The sequence below is a fragment of the Haemaphysalis longicornis genome, unplaced genomic scaffold (genome assembly GCF_048455015.1).
Source record: "Haemaphysalis longicornis isolate Haplotype H1 unplaced genomic scaffold, Haemaphysalis longicornis Haplotype H1 scaffold_8, whole genome shotgun sequence".
NCBI classification, from domain to species: Eukaryota; Metazoa; Arthropoda; class Arachnida; order Ixodida; family Ixodidae; genus Haemaphysalis; species Haemaphysalis longicornis.
The window spans coordinates 170742816-170763738 of NW_027526445.1; the positions used below are offsets into that span (position 1 = coordinate 170742816).

At 48.2% G+C, this 20923-nt stretch overlaps 2 non-coding genes across 2 annotated transcripts; both read left to right on the plus strand.

Annotated features, from left to right (window-relative positions):
* The first annotated feature begins 17530 nt into the window (after nucleotides 1–17530).
* Trnat-ugu (transfer RNA threonine (anticodon UGU)) lies at nucleotides 17531–17602 on the plus strand. Its single transcript has one exon. It is a non-coding gene; the product is annotated as a tRNA-Thr (tRNA).
* A 412-nt stretch (nucleotides 17603–18014) lies between these two features.
* Trnat-ugu (transfer RNA threonine (anticodon UGU)) lies at nucleotides 18015–18086 on the plus strand. The gene has a single exon. It is a non-coding gene; the product is annotated as a tRNA-Thr (tRNA).
* The last annotated feature ends 2837 nt before the right edge of the window (nucleotides 18087–20923 follow it).

The following is a 20923-nucleotide window of genomic DNA, read 5'->3' on the forward strand; positions in this document are numbered from 1 at the left end:
CTGCCGTCTGCCCTCCTTACTCTCAGCGCCGGAACGGGCAACATGTTTGTCACTAACGTGTCTTCGGCGCCGTGCGCCCTTCTGGAGGGGGAAACACTTGGCAGCTTGGAATACATAGATCCTGGTCGCGTGATAGCCATTCCGGACCGCACTTCTCAGGTTCAGGTTGCCGGTCTTGACCCATGTCCGCCTGGGGCGGAGCCTTCGACTGATGTTTTTCTTGCCTCTGTTGACGACGGTCTAGACCCTACCCAGCAAGTCCAACTTTTGGCGCTGCTTCAACGATTTCAATCGTCATTCGACTTGGCCCAAAGCGAACTTGGCCGCACATCTACAGTCGAGCACTCCATCGACACTGGTACCCATGCCCCCCTCCGGCAGCGGCCTTATCGCGTTTCCCCAGCTGAGCGCCGCACCATCGAGAAGCATGTGGACGACATGCTTCAGCGTGGAGTTGTTCGACCCTCAAGCAGCCCGTGGGCATTTCCTGTCGTGCTCGTCAAAAAAAAAAAAAGGATGGATCCATTCGCTTTTGCGTGGACTACCGTCGCCTCAACAATATCACGCGCAAAGACGTCTATCCGCTTCCACGCATTGATGACGCTCTGGACAGCTTGCAGGGGGCAGAGTTTTTCTCGTCTCTTGACTTGCGATCCGGATATTGGCAAGTACCTATGGCCGACGCTGATCGCTCGAAGACGGCATTTGTCACCCCTGATGGATTATATGAATTCAATGTTATGCCGTTCGGGCTGTGTAACGCCCCGGCAACATTCGAACGCATGATGGACAATATTCTGAGGGGACTCAAGTGGAAAATTTGCTTGTGCTACTTAGACGACATTGTCATTTTTTCTGCCGATTTTCCGACGCACCTTCAGCGCCTAGAACAGGTTTTAACCTGTCTTTCTCGAGCTGGACTCCAACTGAACCTAAAAAAGTGCCACTTCGCCGCGAGGAAGCTAACCATCTTGGGCCACGTCGTCACCAAGGACGGCGTTCTACCCGACCCAGCGAAGCTCCGTGCAGTGGCCGAGTTCCCGAAGCCCACTAATATAAAATCTCTTCGGAGCTTCATAAGCATTTGCTCATACTTCCGACGTTTCATCCGCAACTTTGCCTCTATCATTGCGCCATTGACGAAACTACTTGGTGGTGCCAGCGACTTACCTGACTGGTCCCCAGCTTGCGACCACGCGTTTGAGACTCTGCGTTGTCTACTGACCTCTCCACCTGTACTCCGCCACTTCGATCCTACAGCGCCTACTGAAGTTCACACTGACGCCAGTGGAGTTGGCCTTGGGGCCGTGCTTTGCCAACGAAGACCTGGTGTTGACGAATATGTCGTTGCCTATGCGAGCCGCACGTTGACGAAAGCTGAAGCGAATTATTCGGTAACCGAAAAGGAGTGCTTGGCCATCATCTGGGCGCTTGCTAAGTTTCGACCATATCTGTACGGCCGCCCATTTGATGTGGTCACTGACCACCACGCGCTTTGCTGGTTGGCGTCGTTAAAGGATCCGGCAGGTCGTCTTGGGCGATGGGCGCTTCGCCTACAAGAATACGACATCCGCGTCATATACAGGTCCGGTCAGAAGCATTCTGATGCCGACGCTCTGTCACGTTCACCAGTTTCTTCTGACCTTGCGAAGCCGTCCGGTGACCTGCTGGCCCTTTCGGTGACTGATATGGCAGCCGAGCAACGGAAGGATCCTTGGATCGCTTCCCTCATCAGCTGCCTATCCGATCCTTCCAGGGCCACTACGACTCGGGCTCTGCGTAGGCAAGCATCACACTTTGCGGTACGCGATGGGCTGCTTTATCGCCGCAACTACCACGCCGACGGCCGCAAATGGTTACTTGTCATCCCTCAACATTTGCGATCCGATGTGTGCGCCTCTTTTCATTCCGATCCCACGTGCGGTCATGCCGGCCTGCTCAAAACCTATCAACGTTTGCGCATTCGTTACTTTTGGCATGGGATGTACAGCTTTGTGCTCAAATACGTTCGGTCCTGCCAAGACTGCCAACGACGAAAGGCGCCGGTGCCCCATCTGAGCGGTCCTTTGCAACCGCTGCCTTGCCCGGCCAAGCCTTTTGACCGTGTTGGCATTGACTTGTACGGCCCATTACCTTGCACAGCCGCCGGAAACCGGTGGGCTATAGTGGCCATTGACCACTTAACACGGTATGCAGAGACCGCTGCTCTGCCAACTGCCACGGCACGTGACGTTGCCTCGTTTCTCTTGCATCGATTTATACTTCGTCACGGTGCCCCTAAAGAACTGCTCAGTGACCGGGGACGTGTCTTCCTGTCTGACGTCATTTCGGCGCTTCTTAAAGAATGCCATGTCATCCATCGCATGACCACAGCTTACCACCCGCAGACAAACGGTCTAACAGAGCGCTTTAACCGCACCCTTGGAGATATGTTGTCTAAGTACGTGGCGTCCGATCATAGAAATTGGGACCTGGTGCTTTCATACGTGACGTACGCCTATAACACCACCACTCAAGCCACGACTGGGTTCTCTCCATTTTTCCTTTTATACGGGCGTGAGCCATCGTGTAGTTTGGACACCATTCTGCCGTATCGTTCCGATCCATCTGAGTGTGCTCCGGTCTCGGAGGCCGCCAAGCGTGCAGAAGAACGCCGGCAACTTGCTCGTTCTTTTACCACGGAAGAACAGGGCCGCCAAAAATCTCACACTGATGGCAAGCCGGTGCCGAGCTTCGTTCCTGATTCTCGTGTATGGCTCTGGGTACCCACTCGGACTCCTGGTCTCTCCTCGAAATTCCTCTCAAACTATCAAGGCCCTTACCGCGTCATCGAACAGACTTCCCCAGTCAATCATATTGTCGAGCCCTTAACACCTTCCCAGGATCTCCGACGCCGTGGTCGGGAAACAGTGCATGTTGAACGTCTAAAACCCTATTACGATCCACTTGTTTCGCCAGCGCCTTGAGTCGCCAGGATGGCTACCCTTTTCGCCCGGGGGTGATTGTAATGCAGAAGATTGGCAACGTTCACCGGAAGAAACAAGACCGTCACCAATCCCCTGCGGGAGATGTGCGCCACTTTATCGTCGTCGGTAGCAGAAGCCGAATATGGAAGCCGCACCGCCATCGCCTGGAGCGACGGTGTTCTCTCTCGCTCGGCTTCCTCCAAGCGTCGATTGTGCTCGGACTGTGCTCGGCCTGTGCCCTCCTTGTCTTTCGCCTACACAGCAACCCTTGCCAATAAACCCCATTTCAATATATATATATATTTATAGATTTCGTTGAGTTATGCACCGGGCCAGAAGAAACGGTCAGGCACAAGATAAGAACAACTTTGCGGTTAACTTGTTTATAATAAATTAGTCCATCAGTTTCGGAAGTGGAACTTCCTTCCTCAGAGAAGGAAGTTCCACTTCCGAAACAGTTGTTTACAATAAACAAGTTAACCACAAAGTTGTTCTTATATATATATATATATATATATATATATATATATATATTTATATATATATATATATATATTGAGAGGCGAAGATTCGAGGCAGCCTTTTATTCCGGTGATCGTGGCCGAAGACCACCAGATCACACAATGATGATGATAATCTACAAAATGAAGAAGTGGCGGAGGCCACTGTGTGATGATGGGGATTTACAGGTGATGCATAGAAATGCGCCCTTGTGAGGGGATTGGCCCTCACACTAGTTCGTCCCTCCAAGCGATGCAGCCACCTGACTCAATCCGTCCCCACACTATTTCCTCCCTCTTCGCGAAGGCAGGCGCCCGTCGCCATCAGTCATCACAATATATATATATATATATATATATATATATATATATATATATATATATATATATATATATATATATATATATATATATATATATATATATATATATATATATATATATATATATATATATATATATATATATATATATATATATATATACATATATATATATATATATTTATATATATATATATATATATATATATATATGTATATATATATATATATATATATATATATATATATATATATATATATATATATATATATATATATATATATATATATATATATATATATATATATACTTTTGTTGTCCAGGGTGAGAGGCAGAGGGATGTTTCGGAAAGGACGAGTAGGTATAAATTAGAGTTATAACAGGCGAAAAATAAGACTGCAACCAGAGAGTGAATGGGAAAAAGAAACATGGACTGGAAAATTAAAGATTCCTCATTGCATTTTGAGATGACAACTAAACACGCTGCAGGGACCAATGTAGGGCTGGTGGCAGCAGGTTCTTGCGCGTGCAACGCTGACTACCTTGCGAAAGCTCTGAAAGCATGCGGCATTGCTCCCCTCCTCAAAGAGGCATCGTCTCGATTCCTTTGATTGATGATTGATTGTGGGGTTTAACGCGTCGACGCAACGCAGGCGATGAGGCGCGCCGTAGTGGAGGGCTCCGGAATAATTTCGACCACCTGGGGATCATTTCTTTTCATTTCATTTCATTTCATATTTATTAGATAATTTTGCATTACAAATATGCAACAAGATGTTGGGCCAATAGCCGAAGCTAGTTGAGGCCCAGATAAAGATAGACAGCAGGGAAAACAAACTTAATAAACAATTCAGCGAAACAAGTGCAATACTTAGTGTACGCAGAGTCTGTAAATACAGGACGCAAAGGCACTCATAAGCCGCGAGAGAAGAAAATAAACACCAATATCAATCATTACAGTGAAAACAAAATATACACTTTTACACATTTGAATCTTACACTCGAGGTTGATTGTTTAAAAACAGTATCTTTACAGTACTCTTTTTTTTCCAATAAATACATACAGTGTCTATCTAGACACAGATACACAGCTACATGTACAGACCTAAGAGCCACAACAGAGTACACAGCAACAGAAACCTCGATGCATTTCGGCAGGAATAGCCGCTTAAAGGGGTCCTGAAATACCTTCCGCCGATGCGTGGATGTACATGTAACCAAATAAAGCAATGTATTAGCAATCTCCTCCCGCAAAACTTTTGTTGAAGCGATGAGTATTAGTTGAGAAATCGTAAATCAAAAACCGCGTATTATCGTGGCGCCGCGTTTCCTCCTCCTTTCAACTTACTCTCCGCTGTTGACGGCGAGCGAGCCTTCCCTCCCATGATGCTGCGCTCCTCGGCGGTGACGTACTTCCGCTATTGCGCTGCTCACACAGCCTTCTGCTACGGGCAAGCTTTGTTGACACCATGAATCCTGCTATCCGCTCAAGGCTGGAAAAGCGAACGAAAAATATGGCCGCATGTGTGCGGCGGCCTGGCCTTGCCCTCTCGCGGTGTACGTTGCTGCAGAACTTTGCTATCGGCGGCACGCGAATCTTTATCGGCGGCGAACTCGCAGCCGCACGGGGAGGATCCTGCGCTCGCTCCCTTGGATGCACAGCGAGCGCACTGTTTATCCAAAAAGCGCCGTATCAGATGTGGCCCCGCTGGTGCCGGGTCTTATTTTGTGGCGGTGGTAATTCCTGGCGGCGGCATGTGAAAAAGACATTTTAAACCGATAAAGAACCCGTGCACAAAACGCCAGTTCAGCTTGGGGCGGCGCGTGGTGGAGAGCGGCAACGTTGGCAAAACATGCTCCTCCGCGGCTCTGAGCTTTCTAGCGCTGGAGCGAGCACCATTTCTTCGACAATATCAAACATCGGTTGCCCTAGAAACAAGGCACAAACCGCTCTAGAAGTCAGTTACGGTTGCGTGATCCCGGTTCAGCTTGGGGCCCCACCTCGCGGCATATGGGCACTGCAGGCATACTACTCACTCCCATTTGGAAGTGCGAGATGCGTTTGGCATTACAGGAGGCGATGGTGTGTGTGTTGTGGACGCCTTTGTTTCGCGATGAAATGCGACGTTGTGCTTCTGCGGGTGGATAGTGCTTCCCATGGTCTGGATTATCTTTCTCAAGCGGCGTACAACTCAACCTCGCATGGCGTATGTGCAGTGTGCGTGGCTAAAAGCCATCTCGGCTTGTGCGCCAGAGTTAAGTGACTTGCTGTTCGTCCCCGCAAAACGCGCGCGAGGTGAGTGCCGAATTTACGAGGGGCAGGGGCAACCCATCGTCTGTCAATCGCGGTTCGGACTTGCAACGCATGTTGTGACGTTCGTTCGAAACGCATCTCTGGATTGTTTGGAAGTTGAATAAAATGTATGCGTCAAACCCGGGCATTCGGCCCAGGGTTCTCTGCGATTGCAAGAAAGAAGTGCCACGGGGCTTCAACGCTTTCTTTATGGAACGTACTCAAGTAAGAGAATATTCATGTCGTCTTATGGCCCTGTTGCATTCAATACAAACAGTTAAGCGTTTGTTTACACTTGTTTCGTTTGTCGTAAAATGTCCAAGCACTCCGGCACTCCGCTGGCAGATCAGCCGGCGAGCCGACGCTGAGCAGACGACTCATTTCTTTGCCGGAACTGCGTGAAAAAGCCGCCCAATAGCAGGATGTCTAGCTCATGACGAACATCTGGGAATCGATGATGTAGACATGTGAAGATGGCGGCGTCCAAAAACACGAAGGAAAGGGTGAGAAAAAAGCGACAAACTTTGCAACAAAAGTGTGAGCTTTCCGCTGCGCGTAAAAGAGTAATATTTGGCACAGATGATGCTGACGACCCAATCTAACGATTGCGCTAGTCAATTTAGTGTGCTCAAAACGCCTTTCAGGGCCCCTTTAAGAGATCGGAACCATACAATTGAAAGTCAACAGAAAACTTTTCCAGAAATATATTTTCATGCACCAATCTTTATCGTGCGCCGAAATCTCGTACACACGGGCGTTTTTGCTTTTCGCCTCCATCAGAAAAGCGGCCGCCGCGGCCGGGAATCGAACCCGCGACCTCGTGCTCAGCAGCGCAACGCCTTAGCCACTGAGCCACCGCGACGGATGTCTCGATTCCTTTGAAATCGTAGACAGAGCATGCGTACGAGACGTCAGGGAGCGCGTGACAGAAGTCAAACAAAAACGCTACGCTAACGAAAAGAAAAGAATAAAAGCTCAGTCTTTGAACTATGCCACAAATCCCATATACGGGCAAAATACAGTCAGGGTCACGTTCAGTGTTTGTTCGTTCACAAAAAAAAACAGGAACTAGAACTGGCTGACCCTAATGGCGGAGCCGTGCTACCGCGCGCAAAGTACATCTTCCTCCGTACCAGATGAACTACATCAGGTCGGGGATGGCGTCTAATTTTAGGCACATATTACAGAACCCCAGGTGGTAAAAATGATTCTGGAGCCCGCCACAACAGCGCGCCTCACCGCCTGCGTTGTGTCGGCGTGTTAAACCCTACAATCAATCAATCAATCAATCAATCAATCAATCAATCAATCAATCAATCAATCAATCAATCAATCAATCAATCAATCAATCAATCAATCAATCAATGAAATGGCGTCGTGTCTGCACAGTACCATCTGGGATGACCTCGTAGCTCACGTCGGTGAGTCGTCGTAGCACTCGGTACGGTACGAAGTAGCGATGGAGGAAGTTCTCGGACACGCCCGGGCTCGAGATGGGAGCCCACACACAAACATGATCTCTCGTGTTGCACTTCACCTCTCTTCGACGTAAGTCATAACATACTGCATCGGTCGTCGGCTGTCTGTGAATGTGAAATCGAGTTAGCTGGGGGGCTTGTTCAGCGCGCTGGCAGAAGATCTCGGTTTCTAAAATTACTTCGTCATCGATTTCACAAGGCGAAATTGCGTCGACCATTTCTCGAGCCTCATGGGAATAGGCGAGACGGAAACGGTTGAACCGGGTTGTCTCTTGCATAATGGTTTTATAGGCGAATGGCATGTACGGTAGTATCTCATCCCATGCCTTGTTCTGGACATCCACGTACATGAAGATTATGTCGGCTATTGGCTTATTCATTCTTTCAGTGAACCTGTTGGTCGGTGGGTGGACAGCCGTCGTCTTGCGATGGGAGGTGCCGTACAGAAGAAGGGGCGCCGTGTCGTAGCACAATTTCATTTAGAAAGAAACTCGCTACATCGAAGGCTGTGCCTCTAGATAATGGTTTGGTCTCCGCGTAACGCGTCAGGTAATCGGTTGCCACAACAATACCTGTTGCCCGGTGACGCGACAGGGAATGGTCCTAGAAGGTCTAACCCGACTTGCTCGAATGGTTTCGTTGTTGGTGTTATCGGGTGCCGAAATCCCGCTTGGTTAAACGATGGCGTTTTGGCGTGCTCCCTCTCACAACATATTTTGACGCAGAGTTTCACGCTAGAAGCTAGTTTAAGCCAGTAATAGCTCTGGTGAACTCTAGCGCGGGTTCATGCAAATATAAATTGTCCAGACGTGGGTTAAACGTGACTCGCAGAGGAATTCCGTCCCGAAGATCCCGTGGCAGCACGACAAGGTACAGCTGCCCTCTAGCCTCCATGTTCTTCTTGTAGGTGAAACTGCTCCGAAGGCAGTACGAAGTAACCCTCGCGTGAGGCTACGTGGTATACCAGAACTTCGTCCCTCCAAATGGTCGATAATCACTCTAAGGTCTAGGTCAGCTCCTTCGTTTGTCTCCATACCTTATGAACTTATGGCACCAGTGGAGGCAATGTCCTCTTCAGCATTTTCACTGGTTATTTCGATAGGCAGACGGGACACGCTCTGACTGCCGTTGTGTTTCCGGCCTGACTTGAGAACAATCCGTAAGTCGAATTCCTGTAGCCGTAGACTCCAAAGCGCAATGGTCCCTCAGGTTGGTTAAACAGAAGGAGTGATGACCAGTGATCACTTTAAAATGTCTGCCATACAGCTAAGGCCGGAATTTAGTAATGGTCCACACCAGCGCTAGGAACTCCTTCTCGGTCGTCCAATAATCTGACGCGGCACGTGAAATAATGTGGCTTGCGTAGATGATCATTTCTCGGTTGCTTCTTGCTGTTGGACAGCACGGCCCTCTAGACCGATGTTGCTGACATCCCTATGAAGCCCTGTTTCTGTATCCTCGTCAAAATGCGCCACCACAGGTGGTGACTGCAATCGCTGGCGCAACTCGTTCAGGACTATCTGTTGATTTATCAGAACAGACAAACCGGACCTTTTTCTTGGTAAGCCACGTAAGGTGCTCATCAATCCTGGAAAAGCCTTCAACAAATCGACGTTACTAAGTGCCGAGCCCAAAGCCCCTTCACATTTTTTATCTCGAGAAGCGGAAAACAGGCAACAGCGGCCGTCTTTTCAGGGTCAGGTCGACCTCCCTCTGCACTGATGACATTTCCCAGAAACTTGAGCTCGGTAACACCAAAACGACACTTTTCCGGTTTCAGCGACAGACCAGATCAGCGCACTGCCTCCGGTACCTGCCTGAGCCTGTTGAGGTGCTCTTCAAATGTTGTCGAAAACAGAACCACGTCGTCTCAGTACACAAGAAAAGTTCACCACCTCAAGCCGCTAAGTACGGAGTCCATCATTCTTTGTAACGTGGCTGGAGCGGAACAAAGACCGAACGGAAGCACGTTAAATTGATAGAGATCTTTGGACGTGAAGAATGGGGTTTTCTCGCGGTCTCTCTCGTCAACCTTTATCTGCCAGTACCCGTTTCGCAAGTCGATGAACGAAAAGTACTTAGCCCGCCAAAGCCTGAACAGAGAGTCATGTATGCATTGAAACAGGCAACCAACCTTTTTGACACTATTCAGTTTTCCATAATCAACACAGAAGCGCCGAAGTCAATCTTCTTTCTTGACAGGGACAACAGGTGAACACCAAGGGCTGTTTTTTGAGTGGATAACGTCGTCGTTGAGCATGGTTTTTCCTTGGGTTTGAATCGCTTTACGCTCCTTATTTGACTCGCGGTACGGCTATTGCCGTATGGTTCGTGTGTTTTTATTGGTTATGATGCGGTAGTGCGTCATTTTGGTTCGTCGCACTTAAAGTGAACAAGCAAAGCATTCCTCCAATTCCTGCAGGAGTTCTCGAAGCTAGTTGTTTTGTTTGTGTGAGAGTTGCGAATTGATGGCTCCATTATCTGTCGAATCGGTTTTCGGTAGTTCACAACACTGACTTTTCCAAGCGTAACACAGTCTACTACCCTGTAATTTTGGCGACGTAAGCTCTACAAGTATCCCAAAATAGATGACGGTATTCACTGCTTAAGCTTGTGACGGCTACTTGCGTTCGTCCATCGCGCAACTGGACAACGCCTCTCACCATGCACGCTCTCAGCTTGAACTGGAGAGATAGGTTTTAGTAACGAGAGACCGCAGGAAGTTTTCACAGCGTAGGTTTAATAAGAAACGAACAACAGAAAAGCTGAATGATGATGGTTGCACGCTCCACGAGGCAAGGCGTTTTCCTCCTCACTTTTATTGAGCCTTGTACGGGAGATCCGCTGATGATGATCTTCAACAGGTTCCCTCCCGCCGAAAATGGCTCAATGGCTCGAACATGCGCCCTCATTTGAAGCAGTTTTCAAGCGGATATATGTGTTTTGTTGATCTTCGTAGCAACTCCTTGCCGCTTAATTGCAGAAGACATGATCGTATTCTTCCATCGCTACCGCTATACGTCCGTTCTATACGGCACATCCTCCCAAATGTCCTGTGGCCTTTGTCTTTGATGAGTACGACGTCGCCTTCCGATAACTGATGGTTGCTTGCAGCGCTGGCTTGTACCGTTGATCCAAGCTCCTTTAAGTATTCATCGCGCCACCTCGCCCACCACTCTTGCGTGATGCGACAACGGCTCCTCCATGCTTCTTCAATGTCGCGGCTGTGTTGCTTGCCCGGGGAGTCATGAATCTGCAGCTTGCCGCCAATTATTTCCGCTGGTGTTAATGAAAGTGGCTCGTCAGGCTCGCCGTATACGTATGTCAGTCGACGATTGTTTAGAGCTCCTTCCACCTCTGTTAGCACAGTTCGTAGCTCCCCAAGAGATGTGATTCTCTTGGCAATTACCTTGCGTATGGATATCTTCATACTTCGTATGAGGCGTTCATAAAAAACTGCCCCACCAAGGTGCACACTCCGCAATGGCCTTTCACTTGATTATGTGCATACTGGTGAGCGCTCGGGGTGCACAACAAGGTGCGGGAGATCATTGATGCCCACCTTGTCAGCCAACTAGAGCGGCTCAGACTAACTTTGACCGGTCGCACGGTGCTGAGGCAGCTAGGCTACCGGATAGCGGACGCCAGCCACCCTCGTCCGGAAACTGTTCCTCAAGACATCCGCACGCTCATCAGGGTTGCTCCGCTCCCGCGAAACATGCATCCTGAGCATCACGTACAGCGCAGGCAAGCACGGGTACAATTCCTGCAAGGGAAGTACTCTGACCACCCGCATGTGCGCTTCACGGACGCGGCCCACTACGCGTCCCATCCAGCCACAGCAGTTAGTGTCATTGACGGCTCGGGCGATATCGTTCGCACTGCGACCGTAAAAACCACAAACATTGTTGAAGCCGAAGAAACGGCCATCGCACTGGCGATGACGTCTCCAACTTCGAATAGCCCACTTCATATAATTACAGACTGCCAGCAGGCATGCAGAAACTACGGCAACGGTCGGATCTCAATATGCGCTCTCCGACTTCTAAAAAAGCACAAGGACACCCTAAACCCAACTGTACTAATATGGACGCCAGGTCACGCAGGGCTTGACGGAAATGAGCGAGCACACGCTACAGCCCGAGCATGCACCCTCCGGGCACCGCACCAGTCGCTCCGTGACCCAGAGCCTGTCCAGCAGCAGTACCGTACACTTCTGCAACACCACCGCCTTGCCAGATGTGCCTACCCACCACCGCACCAGAAGCTCACCCGAGAGGAGGCTGTAGCCTGGCGGCAACTACAGACAAACACATACCCCCACCTTAGCTTCCTGCACATCATACACCCCACAATGTATCCACCAACATGCCCACACTGCAGCGAACATCCAACACTGTACCACACCACGTGGGCTTGCCAAAACACACCAGCAGCCCCCATTATTCGCACACCCACCTTCGAGCAGTGGGAGGCCGCGCTGTGCAGTTCGGACCCTGAGGACCAGCGACAGTTGGTGGACCGGGCACGCAGAACCGCAGCCGCCGCAGGGGCCCTGGACTGAGGGCTTCTCCCGCTTTCAAGCGCTAACCTCTTTCGCTTGAATAAATGTTTCTCCACCACCACCACCACTGGTGAAACTGGTCACTGGATTATTCATTAATGCTTCAAGCTATCTGTTGATGTCCCTTTCGGCCCTTTTGAAGGTCTTGGCATTGTCGGAGTATATGACCTCTGGGAGTCCTCTTCGAGCTACAAATCGTCGAAACGCTTGTAGGAAATTGGTTGTGGTCATGTCGTCTGTCAATTCTAAGTGAACTCCTCTTTTCACTGCACAGGTGAAAATAGGGACATATTGTTGGACGTGTTGGCCTTTGTACGTTGCGTACAGTTTTCCTGTGAATTCTACTCCAATAACTTCGAATGGTTTCGCTTTGTTTACCCGATCCACTGGCAGGGGAGGTACTGGCTGTTCTACGTGTCTTGCGTTGTGTCTTTTGCATGTTATGCATTTGTTGATGATCCGCTTCACCGCCTGCCGTCCTTGTACGACCCAGAACTTGGAACGAAGTCTTGTGAGAGTCTCCTGAACACCACCATGCAGCACCAAGATATGAACGTGGCGGATTAGAAGCTCCGTAAATTGTGCCTCCTTTGGGAGTACTATGACATGGCGATTTTTTAAAGCGCTGAACTGTAGTCACCCTTTGTGTCGTACGATGTCTGCGTCGTCCAAGAACACTTCCTTTCAATTCAGCTGAAAACATCCGTTCTGACTGCTGCCTATGTTGGTTAGGAAATGCTTCAAACACTTGTGAGTTCCCTTAATCCAGTACTCCTCGGCCTTTGTTATTCTCTCTGCTGTTAGTGCGCCTTATATACGTCTCCTTTTTGTATTTTCAATGAAACGAAACATCCAGGCTGTCACCCGTAGTAGATTGTTGTCAGAGCCATAGCTTTCTATGTTGAGTATTGATGGTGCTGCTGGGTCTGCTGAACGTTCGTTGCAATGTACCGTCTCTCGCTTGCCCACAGTGTTGATGTTCACGTTGTCTTCGGTGCTCAGACGCTGTTCTTCGGATTTGAGGAAGCTCGGACCGTGCCTCCACGTTTTTGACTCTATTAGAGACTTTGCGCTGATTCCGCGTGTGAGCATGTCTGCGGGGTTTTCTTTTCCCTGGACAAACCCCCAACTACGCTGGTTTGTTCTTTCACGTATCTCATCAGCTCTCCTCTTGACAAATACTTCTCTCTTGGCGTCTCCTTTGATCCAGTTAAGCGTTATCATTGCGTCCATCCAGTGGCTGACACTTTCAAAATTTTCGGCGTAATGCTTTGTTATGTGCTCGCTCATCCTCGCTGCCAGAACCACTGCCAAGAGTTAGAGTTTGGCTAAGGATAACTCTTTCATTGGTGCCACTTGACTTTTCGACATCATTAAAGTTGCTTCCTTTGTTTCGTCTTTGAACTCATGCACGATGTACGCTGTAGCTCCATATGCCGACGGGCCTGCGGCAGAGAACACGTGTAGGTGCCGGATTTATATGTCGTTTTCTTTGTTCACGTAACCTAGTTGCACCTGAAGACGTTTTAACTGCTCTGATTCTTCAAATAGTTTCTTCCATTGATCGCTCTCCTCTGATGGTAACGGGTCGTCCCATGTTACTCCCATCTTCCAGAGGCGCTGAAATCCTATTTTGGCTCGTATCGTGAATGGCGATAGTAGCCCGATTGGGTCGAAAATTTTCGCCGCCGCCTGTAACACTGCTCGTTTAGTCATCTTTGTCGTGGTCGCATGGAACATCCATTTTTCTACTGGGAATGACAACATGTCCTCTGAGTGTTTCCATCTCATACCCAGTATCGTTGTGTGCCCTGTCGATGGTGTTTCTTGGTGGGCTAGGTCCTTTTCGTTGTCGTCCAATATCTTATTGAGCTTTTCATCATTCGACGTCTATTTTCGGAGGTTCATTGATGCTCTTTGAAAAATCTCTTTGGACTCTTTGTACAGCTTGACAGCTTCCTCAACTGTATCTGCTCCAAAAATCACGTCGTCGACGTAAATTCCCTTCATCAGCTTCGCCGTGGTAATTGGGAATTCATCCAGCATTTGCTCCAAGTGATGTTTAATTGTCGCCGCTAGGAGGAACGTGCTTGGAGTTGTTCCAAATGTGACTCTGGTCATTCGCCACGTTTCGACTTCATTGGTCAGCCCGCCTTCATCGTCGTGTTTCCACCAAAGAAATCGTAATGCGTCGCGGTCATCTTCGTGAATTGCTATTTGAAGAAACGCTTTCTCAACGTCGCCCAGTAGAGCTACCTTTTCTTTGCGAAAGTTGAGAAGTAGCGAAAGCATATTTTCGTTGAAATTAGGACCGGCTTCCAAATTGTCATTCAATAATTTTCCTTTCACTGGGCTCGAAGATGCATAAAAAACGGCTCGAACTTTTGTCGTTTCGCTGTCCTCCCGTATTACTGCCTGGTGCAGCATGTAATAACATAAATTGGACTCGCATCCTGAATTTTCGCTCACTTTCTCGGCAACTGCTCAACTGAAGTATTCTGAGATGGCTTTGTCATACCTTTCGATGAGCTTTTCGTTCTTGTTTAACCTTTTTTTTCAGCTGAATAAGTCGTTTCATTGCAGTGTCCTTGTTGGTTTGCATGTCGATGTTTTCCTTCCACGGCAAGTTCACCTTAAAGCGCCCATTTTCTTTACACACCTGCTCTTTGAACTTTTGCGCAACAATGCTACCTTTGTCCATCTGGCTAGTCCTTGCTTCGATTCCGATGGCTTCTAAGTTCCAAAATCTTTCCAGCTCCGCCTTTAACTCGACGTTACTTGCCTCAACCTCGAGTAACATCACCGACTGTGCCTCTTTCAGTCTGATCCTACTGTCGCTGACTGGTCCATGCACTATCCAGCCAAGTGTAGTCACGGCTGCGGCCAGTCGGTTCTCGATATGTCGTGTTTTTCCCGTGACGAACTCCCAGTAGTGATCTGAGCCGATGAGAAGTCCGGTTGTCCCAACGTCCTTAGTTTCAAACTCGTCGTCCACCAATTTTAGCTTGAGTTCCCGCATCTTGTCTCTGATGTTTCTGTCGGGTGCAGGGAGATGGCTGTGCGAGATGCTCCCTATTTTAAGGACTTCGACAGCTATAACTGACTCCTTTTCTCGACTCTTTACGATCACCTTCACGACGTCCATGCATTGAAATTTTTCGTTCCCTCCAAAGGATCCAATTCTTAGTTTTTCTTGCCTTAGAGTTTTTGCTCCGATCTTTTCCGCTAGTGATGTTGTGATGAATGTCCTTTGACTACCACTGTCAAGCAGCACTCGACAGATGGCTTCTGATGCGTCTCCTTGTACCCAAGCTATTGCTGTAGGCAGCAACACGCAGTTTGTAGTCGGGTTCCCCACTGATTGCATCAGGGACGTTGCTGTTTGCTGTACTGTGGTTGATTCCTTTCTCTTTTTGTTGTCTTTTCTCTTGCTTATTATGTTGCATGGCGGCCTTTGCATCTCTTGCAAAACACAGTTGATTTGCAAATCCTCGCCGTATGATTTGGTCGAGTCCATCTGAAGCATGATCTGTTTTCGGTTAGCAGCTTCTTTTTCTCTTTCATAGGTAGGCTTCGCGTGCAATCTTCAGTCAGGTGATTAGTTTGTTTGCAGAATGAGCAGGCCTTGTGTGCAGAGCTGTATAAATTAGCGGTCGTGCTGTACGGTTTTTTGTTCTCCTGTTTAGGTCCCGTACGTGCTGTCTCCTGCTCCCGCTGAGCTTCCTCTCGTAAGCACACCTGTTTCCGTAGAAATTCTATCATTCGTTGCAGCGCGTCAGCACTTTTCTTTCCTGTTGGTGACGTTTCTTCGCTGTTAGCCGTCGACCTGTTTTCTGATGCCTGCTTTGTCTTGTACTGGATCAAAAGGTCTGCTGGCATAGCCTTCTTTAGTCCTGGCATCAACATTGGAGCGTAGCAATCTGTGTTCACTCCGAGAGCCTGTAGTGCCAGTGTGTGTATCTGGACCTTTTGGAAAAGCTTTCGCAGGGCTTCCGTATGATAGACTAATGGTACCTTGTCTTTCATGTGCAGGTTCATCAACTGCTCGGGTCTCCCAAATGTCTCTTTTAGAATCTTGATAGGTTATTCATAGTTACTTACGGCCGAGAACTGAAGTCCTTCAATCGCTGCGGTTGCTTTGCCGGTTAGTGTCGACATGAGGTAGTTGAACGTCTGTCCATTGCTTATATTAGGCCTCAAGGGAACTGATGATTCATTTTGCGTCCAAACTCTAGTTCATTCAAGGGAATTTCCACTGAACTTAATCATTTCTAATTTCGGCAGCTTTACAAGCTCCGTGGAGTCTTGCGCACCGTGTGTTGCATGACTCGCCGATCCGATTCTCTGTGCTAGCGCTTGAGCTGACAGCATGCCTTCCGTAGCCTCCTTTAAATGGTTCTCGATCTTTGAAGAGATGGCTGCAAATTTGATGTCGTATTCTATCACTCTCTGGAATTCACTTTCCTCCACTTCATCCATTAAATTACCTTCCATCTGCTCGTTTCACTTCGTTAGGCTTGATGCTATAGACTTTATCTGGGCTTGCGTGGCAATCAGATGCTCTCTGTCGACTCGTTGCTGCATTTGAGCCTCCGCCGCATTAATTAGCTGAATGACGTGCGTTCGCAATGCCTTTCTCTTCTTCGCGACGACTTCTTTGCTCATTTTCTTTTCCGAAGTGGAAATTCCGCTTACGTTCGGGGATCCGTTGGCTCTGTGGGTGTTCGGCCTGCTGCGATCTTCTCGTCTTCTCCGGGCTGCTTCGCTGCTCCTACGACGTGGTCTTCACGGCTGCGCGATGGCAGGTTGTCTTCTCTGGGTTGCGGGGAGTTTTATCCTGGTTACGGCACCATCTTTAGTAACGAGAGACCGCAGGACGTTTTCACAGCGTAGGTTTAATAAGAAAGGAACAGCAGAAAAACTAGATGATGATGGTTGCACGCTCCACGAGGCAAGGCGTCTTCTTCCTCACTTCTATTGAGCCTTGTACGGGAGATCCTCTGATGGTGATCTTCAACATAGGTTGGCGTCCGCCACTGCTTCGCCATAGGGCATTCTATCGCGCGAAATCTCAATCAACCAATCAAACAAGTTTATTTTTCGGCATATATACAGGGAAAAAAAGGTGGTCGAAGAAAGAAGCCGCACTTTCGCAGCTTGACGAAGCTCCATCCACCCGTACACAGCAGTGGCGCAGTGACTTTGGGACTGCCGCTTTCCGTCGACATGCAGCTAAAGGACGTTTTAGGACTATGGGGGCTGTAGACGTTCGAGTCACGCCCCGGGGGTTGAAAAGAAGGTCCCCTTCTCCCCGTGTAGTCAGAGTGGCGCTGGCTACCACCCTCAAGCTTCAGATACAATTCTAGTAAATATAAATAGCCCAGAAAGTGAAGGAGAACACAGTCGCCCAGATAGCCGAATTGGTAAGGCATTCGACATGTAATCGAAAGGCGTGGGTTCGGTCCCCACTCTGGGCGCGTGTTTTTCTTTCTTTCTTTCTTCTGTTTATTTAAAAAAAATGTTTACTTCATTACCCGTAGTGAAAAAGAAAAAGAGCCTAACCACACCCCGATGCCTCCTTTGGCGTTGTAGACTGCTGACCTAGCTTTCTGTATTTCCTCAACGAGCCCCTCATTTACTTACTATATTATTCTGCGAAAGCCTAGCGAGGGTCTCGGTTCTGGCAGCCTTGATGCCTAGGTAGCATAAGAGGGCTTCCCGTCAGTTACCCGCTCATGACAGGCTGTAGACGTTCGAGTCACGCCCCGGGGGTTGAAAAGAAGGTCCCCTTCTCCCCGTGTAGTCAGAGTGGCGCTGGCTACCACCCTCAAGCTTCAGATACAATTCTAGTAAATATAAATAGCCCAGAAAGTGAAGGAGAACACAGTCGCCCAGATAGCCGAATTGGTAAGGCATTCGACATGTAATCGAAAGGCGTGGGTTCGGTCCCCACTCTGGGCGCGTGTTTTTCTTTCTTTCTTTCTTCTGTTTATTTAAAAAAATGTTTACTTCATTACCCGTAGTGAAAAAGAAAAAGAGCCTAACCACACCCCTATGCCTCCTTTGGCGTTGTAGACTGCTGACCTAGCTTTCTGTATTTCCTCAACGAGCCCCTCATTTACTTAATATATATATATATATATATATATATATATATATATATATATATATATATATATATATATATATATATATATATATATATATACGTATATATATATATATATATATATTGTAAGGCGCGCACCAGTAGTCTTGGGGAACGTCTTTATTAGGCGAGCCTTGTCCTACGTGACAGGGAGCGAGCCCCAGAGAACAACCAAGACGGGCGTTGATGATGATAGACAACTGATGACGATGATGAAGCATGATTGCATGTGGAAGACAGGCGTCCGGTGTACGAGTCCACTGGCGCATACCCTTCTGCTAGTACTTCGCACGTACCGTTTGTGTACAACTACCGGGGGATTGTCCGGACGCACATTCCTCTGGTGTCGGGGCACTAACCAGCGCTTACAATATATATATATATATATATATATATATATATTGCTGATGCGGCAACTGACATGCATGCAAATAAGCAATATTAGAGATTGACACACGGCATAAAACTCACAGCACTGCAATACATAAGCAATAAACAACCAGACAACAAACGAAACATGGGCAATAAGTGAGCACCGGGACAAGATACACGTCAGGCTGCTTGCGGTACAGTAAAGTATTTTCAGGCATTATACATACTTAGAAACATGTGCTAGAAGCGTAACTTTGTAAAAATAAAAATGACATTTTGTGCTGACCAATGCCATCACAAGGACAATGCGAAAATAACTTTGAGGCATGTTTAGGATGTATATGGGTCTTACATCCAGTTAGTTTAGTGTAGCGGGTAATGCGCGCCGAATTTGTTCCGTTCCGTACGTAGTACGAGAAAATGGTGTTTGCCATGGTGGTCTCTAGCGTAGGGGATATATTACTGTTATGTATATTGAGATGAGCATGCTCTCGAAACATGTACAGCCTTTCCTGGACGGCACTTCTGTAGGTACACAAAGGTCTGAATATGCATATATTTTGCGCTTTTGCGTATATATATGTATATATTTTGGCTGAAGGCGATTTGAATTTACCGCCTTCCACTGCTACGGGCCGGGTTCCTCGATTCCAACGCTGCAGAACGGGGGAGACGCGTGTGAATCGAGGCGGCCGACTTCGAGGTTTATAGAACCGCGTTTCTGTGCTCCAGGTGCGTTCCAAGCATAACGTTGAACCTAGCTAGTGGAACCTTTCGTTGCTGTTGCCGCGTGATTTCTCTTAAGGCGACAGGAGATGGCGCGGGCAACAGCAGGCGGCGGTTTTCGCAGTGGATGTAGAATATCATTTGCTATCAAAAGCAAGCATCCATGAATTTTTTAATAAAGGAACACTGTAACTATCCCTTGTGTACTAATTCCGTGTCATATTTGCTTAATGTCTTGTTCTTGTTCAACACAGTTGACAAGTATGAACATTTAAACCGGGCTTAGATGTTTAGATTTGGTGTGAGTACATAAGACTAGTGCGTGGTATCAATTTTACTTTGGCCAGGTGGCTGAATCGAGTCACAGACAGACGGACGGAAAGACAGATAGACATACAGACAGACAAAAATTTCTGGGTTTAAGTAACCCAAGAAAGACTATCGTCTTTATTAAGAAAGGAGCCCTGCGTCTCGCTCGACCTCTGAGAACATACTCCCTACGTTCATGGCGTGATTTCTTTCGTGATCGCCCCCCTCGCAGTCCACCCGTTCTCGCGCCTCGGTGGGGCCAGCACAGACAAGCTTCCGCTCCCCGCGCCGAGTTTGCGCTGCAGGCTTCTGCCGGTTTTTTCGCGTGCAACAAGCCGCACTTCACGAGAGCTCCGATAGCATGCCGCAGTGTCTGTAAAACTATTTATGTTGGGAGGTCCGAATTTTGCACAAGGGTGCTCTGGAGCTTTATAAAAGAGGAATGGTGAAGGATTAGATCTTTCATGACAGATTTCCTGATGAGAATGTGAAAAATCGTGCAGCTCTGTCCAAACGCGTCCGCCATGAATTCAAGGTTCTCAAAGAAAAACTAGCTAAAAAGAAGGAACTAATTGCCCAACCTAAGAACATGAATGTGTCTAGTGCGGCCGATCAAACTGAATTAACCGAGCTGTCGAAACTGATTACCAGAACGGAAACAAACGAATTTTGTGCAGACGACATGGCACTGATCGAAGAAACGCTTCAATTAGAGGTAAGCATGAAAGCTACTAACAGAAAGCTATGCATCAGCAAAGAAATGATGTACGCACTCAGAGACGAGCAGGGTAACCTTACATATGACGACTGGAATCATAACATCCCAGTTCGAGTTATCTGATTCCACACACATAGCTAGCATGTCGCCCAGTCTACGCCTGAAGCACTCCGTAGGGCCGTTGCATTGCGGGTGTTGAGCTGTTCTGGAACCGTGAATGGTACGGAAAGTTGCCAGAAGCTCGTCGATAACTTCCTATAATAAACGCTATACCGGTAACTCAGGGATTCGCGGTGCGCTTAATGACACTGAATAAAGTGGTGCATAATTAAGCACGCAACGTCGCGGTCAGTAGGTGCGGGTAGCGCAGCAGTCTCGGCGTACCGAGTAAGGTGGTCAAGAGCAACAACCATAATCAAGAGATTGCCCTTGCCCCGTACAAGGAAGGGCCTGTAGATATCAGTTCCTACCATGCCGGACAGTCATAATTGGCATGATAATGTTTGCACGTGGACAGATGAACGC